Consider the following 10,426-nt stretch of genomic DNA (forward strand, 5'->3'; position numbering starts at 1 on the left):
CAATGCCAAAATTCAGCAACCAAATATTGGTTGTTTCAAAATAACTCAAGTTCATCAATTACTTTTTTTAAATACTATGAAGGAAACTGTATTAACCACAGTGATACAAAAAGCTATAATGTTTAATATATACAGCTTAATGTGTTTGGAGATAAGTATACACCTAGGAAACCATCATCACTATTATTGCCATAAACTTATCCATCACTTCCAGTAGTTTCCTCCCATTTACACCCCTCATTTTTTTCCTTTGTGTAAGAGCACTTAACATAAGATCTATCCTCTTAGCAACATTTTAAGATTATAACACAGGTACTGTTCCCTTTTGTTCCATCCTCACAATGCTTGTTGTTCCTTGTATTTTTGATACTGGCCAGCCTAACAGATATGAGGTGATATCTCATTGTGGTTTTGTGGGTTTGATTTTCATTTCCCTGGTGATTTATGATTTTGAGCACTTTTTCAAGTACGTGTTGGCCATTTGTATGTCTTCCTTGTAAAAATGTCTACTCAGGTCTCTGCCCATTTTTAAATTGAATTTTTTTTCCTTTTGAGTTGTATGAGTTCTTTATATATTTTGGATGTTAACTCCATATCTGATATATGGTCTGCAGATATTTTCTCTCAATCCATAGGTTGCCTTTTCATTTTGTTGGTGATTTCATTTGCTGTACAGAAGCTTTTTAATTTGCTCTAATCCCACTTACCTATTTTTACTTTGGTTGCCTGTGCTTTTAATGCTATATTACATTCTGTGATTTTTCATGTGTTAAACTATCCTTGCATTTTAGGTTAAGTCCTACTTGGCCAAGTGTATGATTCTTTTAATGTGCTGCTGAATTCCGTTTGCTGCTGCTTTGTTGAGGATTTTTGCATCAGTGTTCATCAGGGATATTGGCCTGTAGTTTTCTTTTCTTCTTGTGCCTTTATCTGGCTTTGGTAACAGGGTGATATTGGCCTCATAGAGTAAGTTTGAAAGTTTTCCCTCTTCAATTTTTTGGAAAAGTTTGAGGAGGGTTGGTATCAATTCTTCTTTAAATATTCGCTGGAATTCATCTTTGAATACATCTGGTCCTGTGCTTTTCTTTGTTGGAAGGTTTTTGATTACCCTTTCAATTTCCTTATTTTTCACTGATCTCTTAAGGCTGTCTCTTCTTGATTCATTCTTGGTAGGTTATTGGTTCCTAAGAATTTTGCCATTTCTTCTAGTTTTTGTTTATAGTATATCATTATGATCAATTTTTATTTTTGTGGAATCAGTTGCAATGTCTTCACCTTCATTTCTGATTTTATTTATTTGTGTCTTCCCTCTTTATTTCTTAGTCTAGCTAAAGGATTGTTGACTTTATCTTTTCCAAAAACCAGTTCTTAGTTCCACTGATTTTTAAAAATAGTTTTTCTATTTTCTATTTAGCTTATTTCTACTATAATCTTGCTTATTCCTTCCTTCTGCCAACTTTGGGATTAGTTTGTTCTTTTCTAGTTCCTTGAAGTGTAAAGCTATGTTGTTCACTGTAATATTTTTTTAAATAAAAAAGTTTATGCTTGTAAGCTTTCCTCCTGGTACTATTTATGCTGTCTCCTATAAGTTTTGGTATGTTTTCATTTTCATTTGTCTCAAGATATTTTCTAATTTAATTTTGATTTCTTCTTTGAGCCAGTAGTTAAGAGTGAATTTTTTGAAGTTCATTATTGGTTAATTTTCCCATTTTCTTTCTAGTATTCATTTCTAGTTTCATTCTGTTGTTATTAGAAAAGATACTTGGAATGATTCTAGTTTTCATAAATTTGTTATGACTTGTTTTGTAACCTAGCATGTGATTCATCCTGGTGATGGTCCATGGGTGTTTGAGAAGAATGAGTATTCTGATGCTGTTTGGTGGAATGTTCTGTTTATGTCTTTAGTTTTTATTTGGTGTATACTGTTTTTTAGTTCTGCTGTTTCTTTATAGATTTCTCCTGTAGTTGTATGCTTTCTTTTTTATCTTTGCTGTACCTTTTATGCTTTTTCTTTTAGTTACCATTGGGCTTGCATCAAGTATTTTAGAGTTATAGCAGTCTGTTTAAGCTAATAACAGCTTAACTTCAGTTCCATACACAAAGTATACACTTTTCTTCTTCCCTCACACACACTTTATGAACTGATACTAGACTTTGCTTCTTTCTATATTGTGTTTCTGTTAACACATTCAGTGGTTATAGTTATTCTTACTACTTTTGTCTTTATTTTATATACTAGTGTTTAAAACGATTTATGTGCCACCATTACAGTATGTCAGTATTGTTTGTCTTAATATTTCCTTTAGCAATGATTTATACTTCATGTTATTGTTTAGCATTTTTTTTTTTGGTTTTAATTTGAACTGCCTTTAGCACTTCTTGTAAGGCAGATCAAGTAGGATAAACTCCCTCAGCTTTTGTTTGAGAAAATCTTTCTCTCTTCTTCTTCCTTAAAGGACAGTTTTGCCAGTATGCTTATTTGGAAGTTTTTTCCTTTAGAGCTTTGAATACATCATCCCACTCACTTCTGACCTAAAAGGTTTCTGCTGAGAAATCCACCAGTAGTCTATCTGCTATTCCTTGCATGCTTCCTTGTATGTGACAAGTCACTTTTCTCTCATTTGTGAAAATTCTCTCTGCATTTGACTTTAGACAATTTAATTATAATGTGTTTTATGCAGATTTCAACCTATTTGGGCACTTGGGGGCTTTACAAATCTGGAGGTCCCTTTCCCTTTCTAGATTTCAGATGTTTCAACCATTATTTCTTTACATACATTTTGACTCTTCTCTCCCTCTCTCTCCTCCGCCTCCCCTCCTCCTCCATCTGGGACTCCCAAAATATATAAATTGGTTCCTCATTGGTATCCCATAAGCCCCGTAGACTTTCTTCAGTTTTTCATTCTTTTTGTTGTTGTTATTCCTCTCAGTGGATAATTTCAAATGACCTGTCTTTAAGCTTGCTGATTATTTCTTCTGCTTTATTGATTCTGCTGTTGAAGGTACTCCATTTTTCAGTTATTGTGTTCTTCAGCTCTAGTTTTCTTTAAAAAAAAAAATTCTGTTTCTCTGTTGAACTTCTCATTTTGTTCATGTGTTGTTTTCCTGATTGTCTTTAGTTGTCTGTGTTCTCTTTTATCTCACTGAGCTTGTTTATGATGATTTTAAAAAATACTTTGTCAGTCCATTCATGGATCTCCATTTCTTTAGGGTTGGTTACTGGAACTATGTTAGTTTCCTTTGGTGGTGTCATCTTTGCCTGATTCTTTGTGATACTTAACAGCCTTGTATTGATGTCTGTGCATCTGAAGGAGAAGGAACCCCTTCTGTTTTTTTCAGACTGTTTTCGGCAAGTAAGGACCTACTCTTGCCAGGTCCCCAGACGGACAGGCCTGCCTCCAGACTGCAGTTAGGGAGGGCCTGCGCCAGATCATGAGGCTGCTTCCAGGTCCATAGTCAGGTCCATGGTTGGCTAGCCTGTTACTGGGGGCACCAGCAGGAGTACCTCATGCTGGGTCCCCAGGTGGATGGGGCCACTTCTGTATTCACAGTTGGCAGGCCTGTTACTTGGGATGCAGATTGTCATGTCTCCTCCCAGGTCTCTGAGTGGATGAGACTGCCTCCAGGATCACAGTTGAGCAAGTCTTAAATTATGTGTGCAGTCAGCAGGCCTATAATAGGGGTCATAGGTAGGTGTGGTTTCTGCTGGGTCTGCAGGTGGACAAGACTTGTGGTGTGACCACAGTTCAGTGGGGCAGGGGCCAGGTCCACAGGGGTATAGGGTTGCCATCAGATCCATATTCAGCAGATCTGCCACCAGAGTGTGGTTGTGACTTCTTAAACTGTCTTTTCTTGGTTTTGGGCTCTACTGGGATGTTGCAACTTCTTCATGGATTTTGAAGCTCATACAGTGTCACTTGTTCATGGATAGTTGCCAAATCAGTGTGTCTGTGCAGGAAATGAGGGTTGGGGGGACCTCCTATTCTGCCATGTTGCTAGTAACCATCAACTTTTAAGTTCAACTTTATTGCTGGCCTTGTTGAAAACTATGAATCATTTTTCTTCAAATTCAAGGGAGAACAAACTTAGAGACAAAAGTAGCATATTTTTCTACTGGGGATCATGTATCTTTAAACTATTAATGCCAAAAGAATCACTTTAAATTGCTTATTCAACTCCTCATCCTTTATGAGAATCATTCCATGGAAATTTTGATTTCATAGGCAAGAACAACTGAAGAATTAGAGTGACATTATATTAGGCCAGAGTTGGGACCACATATTATATATGCTTTGTGACATAGAGTTGATACGCTTCAGTTTATGAAAAAAAAAAAAAAAGTTCACTGCTGTATCCCTGACACTGTACAATACATAAAAATTCTTTTTCTATTTTATCCACATCCTTCAGATGCTGAAGTTGCTCTCATGTGTTTTCTTCCCTGGGATCTCCAGAAGTAAAACTTCACTTCAAGCCTCTTAACTCCACATGCCTCTCTTGTCCTCTGTATCTTCCTTTCTTCCAAATTTTGCGTTTCAGAATCTTAGTTCAGCAGCATTGGCCCATTCTCAGAGAGAAAGGTAAGAAAATGAGTAGGTCAAGCTTAGATTCATATTTAGGGGACAGTGAAAAGGGGACATAATGAGAACATTCAAATATTAATTTTTTTGTAACTTCACATGCAGTAATCTATTATCTCTGCTTTCTATTTCCATAATTCTGTATGCAGTTTCTTCTGCATTGTGAAATCTCACTGAACATTTTGGCTGGAGGTGAATGCTGTTACCTCATCTTGCTTTCTATTGGGTACAACTTTTAGGGATATATCACATGGCTGCCTTATGTTGTAGTACTTACTATGTTTATGTCTTTGTTACTCAGTTGGGCAAGAATCAGCCATTTTTCTCAATGACCTTCACAGCTTGGCTTCGTATTGTGTATAATCTCTAAGCTAGTACCGTATACATCACTTGAGAGCTTGTTAGAAGTTTACAATCATGGGTTCCACCCCAGATCTACTGACTGAGAATCAACATTTAAACAAGATCCCCAAATTATTTGTATGCTTATTAAAAGTAAGCCTTTATTATAATCAGATGACTTGGTGTTTTACATTACACCTGTCAAGAACAGTCTTAAAACACATCATCTGGAAATGCCCAAGATTTTCTTATTTTTATGCATTTACTGCAAGCTCTTGCTGGCTATAACATTGTTTTTCCTTTATACTTTGAATATTTTGTATACCTTGCATAACATTACCTTCTTCATTATAGATCTTAGCCATCAAAGATCCAGCAGAGTTGCCTTTTTCAGGTTCATTCCTTCTGTCAGATACTTGTCTGTTATATATAGGTTTTTTTCATTGGAAAAAGGATGAAAAAGAAAATTATAGGGTTAAATATGTTACAGATTTTAAGTACTGAATACTTTCAAACTTACGAGGCTTTAAAAAATTTCCTTGGGAAAACAAATTTCCTTGGAACTTTTGAACAATATAATCACTTAAATTCCATAATGTAAAAATGTTGAAAACTGTCTTTAACTTTCTCACCATCAAATATTTTACAGGACATTTTAAAAAACAATTAAATTCAACTTTAATATACAAATAAAATATTTCACATATGCAATTTTCAAAAAAGTAATCATGGAAAAAATGTGATGCTCTGAACTCTAAATGTGATGCTTAGGGTATTTCAAAATTAGAATGAATGTAGATGTTTTTTATTAAATAAACTTTAATTTCCTAATTTAAAGAGTAATCCATTATTAGTGTAGAAAAACTAAAAAAACACAGAAAAAGAACATTAACATAATCCATATATCCAGAGTTATCTGGATAGCTAGCTCCTATACTTACTATTATGTTTTTTTTTTTTTAACAAAGCTGAGATTATATTTTAAGGTTTAAAGTCTTAGGTTTTAGGTAACTCTTTAAAACTATGATTTTTTATTTTAAAAATTTGATTACTTAGATTATTATATATTAAAATGGACTCTTAAAGATGTAGAGTTTATGAATTTTAACAGCTATATGGATTCATGTTATTACTACCACACCACAAACAGAATACAAAATAGTTTTGTCATGCCAAGAAAATTGCTTCATACTTTATAATCACACCCTCCCCTAACAGTAACTCCTGGCAGTTATTTCTCACCATAACTATAGTTTTGACTTCAAAAATGTTGTATAATTGGAATCATACATATAAACTTCTGTTGCTAGCTTCTGTCACTCAGTATATTGCTCCTGATATTCATCCAGATGCTACATTTATCAATAGTTTGTTACTTTTTATTGCTAAGCTGTATTCCGTTTTATAGATGTATCAGTTTGTTTATTCACCTGTTGAAGGATATTTGTTTTCTCAGATTTTGGCAATTATAAGTACCATGGTTATCAACATTCATCTGTAGGTTTTTGTGTGACACAAGTTTTCATTTCACTAGGGTAAATACTCAAGAATAGGATTGCCGGCTCATGCTAAATATATTTTTTCTTTATAGGAAACTGCTAAACTGTTTCCCAGGATGGCTCTTCCATTTCTGTATTCTCACCAGCAATGAATGAGATACTGAGTTACTTTGCATCATAGTGCTTAGTATTGTCCGTATGTTTTTATTACAGATATTCTAATAAGTGTGCAGGGATATCTCATCATGGTTTTAATTTTGCATTTTCCTCATGACTAATGATGTTGAATATTTTTCCATGTGCTTATTTGCCATCTGTATATCACCTTATTAAAGTATCTGTTCAAGTGTTCTGCCCATTTTAATTGGGTTCTTCTCTTATTGTTGAGTTTTGACAGTTTAAAAAAATATATTCTGGATATAAATTCAACATCTGTTATGTGATTTGCACATATTTTCTCGTAGCATGTAGCTTGTTTTTTCATACTCTTAAGAGTGACCTTTGAAGAGCAAAAGTTGGTGAAATCTAGCTTATTAATTTCTTAAAATTATGGATTGTGCTTTCAGTGTCAGATCTGAGAATTCTTTGACTAATCCCAGATCATGAAGATTTCCTCATATGGTTTCTTCTAAATGCTTTATAGTTTTACTTTTTATATTTAGATATATGATCCATTTTGAGTTGAGTAAAGTGTGAGGTTTGGTTTGGGGCTAATGATTCTTACACATAGATGTCCAGTTGTTTATCATTTGTTGAAGAGTGTCCTTTGTTCACTGAATTGCCTTCGTACTTTTGTTAAAAATCAGTTGGGCATATTTGTATGGGTCTACTTTTGAGTTCTGTTTCATTAATCTGTGTATCTGTCCTTTTGCTAATACCATAATTTCTTTATTAGTTTAGCTTGAGAGCAGGAAATGGCAAACCACAGTCTATGGCCACATCCAGTCCAGGCCTAGTTTTATAAATACAGTTTTATTGGAACACACCTGCACCCATTCATTTACATATTGTCAGTGGCTGCTGTCTCACTACAATTTCAGACTTCAGTAGCTGTGGCAGGGGACTGTATGACCTTCAAAACCTAAAACACTTACTGATTGGCCCTTCTTAGAAAATGTTTGCTGACTCCTGCTTTAGAAAAACTTAAGATCTTGCATGATTCCTTCAACATTACTTCACCTTTTAAAATTATTTTTTTCTAGTTTATTTGTCTTTCTGTATAAATTTTATATTCAGCTTGTCTGTGTCTACAAAAAAAAAACTTTATGGGTTTTTTGATTAGAATTGTGTTACATCTTTAGATCAGTCAGAAGACAACTACATCTTTATTGTGTTGAGTTTTCAAATCCATAAACCTAGTGTGTATATCCATTTATTTAGATCTTCTTTGATGACTTTAAACAGTATTTATAGTCATTGGCATAGATTCTGTATACGTTTTGTTAGTTTTATACCTGAGTAATGTCATTTATTTTGGAGCTATAGTAAATTTAAAAACTCTGACTTCCAAATGTACATTACTAGTATATAGAAATACAATTGACTTTTATGTGTTGGTTGTATATTCTGTGACCTTGCTAAACTTACTTATTAGTTGTAGGAGTTTTTTTGCAGATATCCTTCAGATTTTCTATGTTGCCTACAAAAAGGGAAGATGGCTTTACTTTTCGAAGCTGTATGTTTTTTCTTTCTTTTTCTTTTCTTTTCTTTTTTTTCTTTTTTGTCGTATTACACTAGCTAAGACTTTCAGCACAGTGTTGTATAAGCGTGGTGAGACTGGACATCTTTGCTGTATGCCCAGATGTGTTCTCAGTCGTAGGAGGAAAACAGTCTTTCTCTACCAATTTAGCTGTAGCTTTTTTTTTTTTTCTCCATAGCTTCTCTGTGTAGATTGAGGAAGCTCCTTGTTATTCCTAGTTTTCTGAGTTAAAAAAAATCCTAAATGGGTATAAAATCTGGTCAAATACTCTTTTACATCAGTTGATCTGATCAACTAATTTTTCTTCTTTAAACTGTCAATATAGTCGATTTTATTGATTGATTTTTCAGTATTGAATGAGCTTTGCATTCCCAAGATAAACTGCACTTGATTGTGTTGTATTATTTTTAAAAAATATATGACTGTATTATATTTCTTAAGCTTTTGTTGAGGATTTTTGCTTCTATATTTATGAGGGATACTGGTCTAAGTTTACCATAAATTATACCACTGGTCTTACTGGTTTCCTATTTGTTTGTTTGTATATTTTGTACTCTGGGTAATGGGAGCTTTAGAAAATGAGATGGGACATGCTTTTTGATCCTTATTTTGTGATAAAGATTGAGCACCTTGATGGTATTTTATTTTCCTCTAAATGTTTGGTCAAGTTTACTAGTGAGACTATCTGGACCTGGGTATGTCCTTTTTGGAGTTTTGCTTTTCAACTGTAAATTCAGTTTTTTGAATATTTACAGGAGTATTCAGATTATCTGTTTCATTTTTAGCAAGCTTCATAGCTTGTGGTTTTCAAATAGTCCATTCCAACTATGTTGTCATATTTGTATGCATAGAGTAGTTCACAATAATAAAATAATTATCTATTTAACATTTTAATATCCTCTTTCATTCCTGACATTGAAATCCTGTCTTTTTTCTTTGTCAGTCTGACTAGAGTTTTATCAAAATTGATCTTTTCAAACAACAACTTTTAAGCTTTTGATTTAATTGATTTCCTTGTTTTTCTGTTTTCAATTTCAATGATGTATGCTCTTTTATTCTTTTCTTTTGTGTGATTTGAGTTTATTTTTATGTTTTTTCTTCTAGTTTCTCAAGGTAGGAGCTTAGACTCTTCAATGAGACATTTCTTTTTTTCTTTGTAAGCGTTTAGTGGAATAAAATCTCTACTCAGCACTATTTAAGCTGCATCCCACAAATGTTGATATATTATAATTTATTTTTCAATTTATAATATGTTCTGATTTTCCTGAGACTGTATTTTTGACCTATGGATTAATAGAAGTGTGGTTTTTAATTTCTAAATTTTTGTAGATTTTTCTGTATATCTTTGTTATTAATTCCTAGTATAATTCCATTATAGTTAGAGAACATGCTTGGTATGTTCTTTTAAATTCAAGATTTGTTTTATGACTCAGGATATGATCTGTCTTGGTGAAATAAGAAAGTTCACTGGAGGCCAGATTAAGCTGGAGAGAAAATGGAAATATTCTTTTTGTTCTTCAGTTCCTGTTATCTTTCTCACATTATCTTGATCAGCTTTCTTAAACTTAGAGAGAGATTTCATTAAACGTCGAGAGAGTTTTAGTGAAAACCTGTAAACATGTTTAGGTTGTCAAATTGCTGATACCCTTTAATTTTTATGTTTTAAAAGAGCTTAAGATTGTCTGTCTTCTTGTGAAATATATTTAAAATTGGCCAGTGTTAGCTATATACTAAGGCTTAGAAAAAGATGTCTCTACTTAGTTTCTAGTTTTATAGGCAGCAAACAAAATGTCTAATGACTACAGATAATATGAACTTAACCAGTTCTATCTTATATGTATAAGCTACCATAAGAGCTGAACACATTGGAGATGCTCAGTATATTCTACATTTATTTCAGTTTAAGATGCAGAAATGGACTTCCTAGACATATGCCATATGTTCTCCTCTTATGCCAAGATAAGAAGAATTAAAAGACTGAGATGAATAAACAAGGTCAACTTAGACTGAGCCAAATTAGACAACAGAATAATTGTCAGATTTTCTGTTGGCAGGGATAGTTTGTTTTAAGCCAATCTTCATGAATTATAGATTGTAATTTTTTTTCTAGTAAGTCTACCACCACGGATTCTGTTGACAATTTTCTTTGTTTTGTAAACACTGAAAATTTTCATGAGTTATATTGTTTTTAGATACACATAAGGACTCTGAATAGATGGGCATTTTTTTGTTCCAACTTAAAGGAAAACTACTAAGATATGAATCAAATAAAACCAAGCCAAAATTTTATAATTTTTAACTGGGTA

The 10,426-nt window shown here is 33.2% G+C and overlaps 1 long non-coding RNA gene across 1 annotated transcript in view; it reads right to left on the reverse strand.

Annotated features, from left to right (window-relative positions):
- The window catches only part of LOC135323059 (uncharacterized), a 43,986-nt gene extending 33,560 nt beyond the window's left edge, over positions 1 to 10,426 (reverse strand). The window contains exon 1 of the long non-coding RNA XR_010384168.1: positions 5,263 to 10,426. This is a non-coding gene — a long non-coding RNA (uncharacterized LOC135323059). The remainder of the gene's footprint in view (positions 1 to 5,262) is intronic.

Source organism: Camelus dromedarius, chromosome 15 (genome assembly GCF_036321535.1).
Source record: "Camelus dromedarius isolate mCamDro1 chromosome 15, mCamDro1.pat, whole genome shotgun sequence".
In the NCBI taxonomy this organism is placed as follows: domain Eukaryota; kingdom Metazoa; phylum Chordata; class Mammalia; order Artiodactyla; family Camelidae; genus Camelus; species Camelus dromedarius.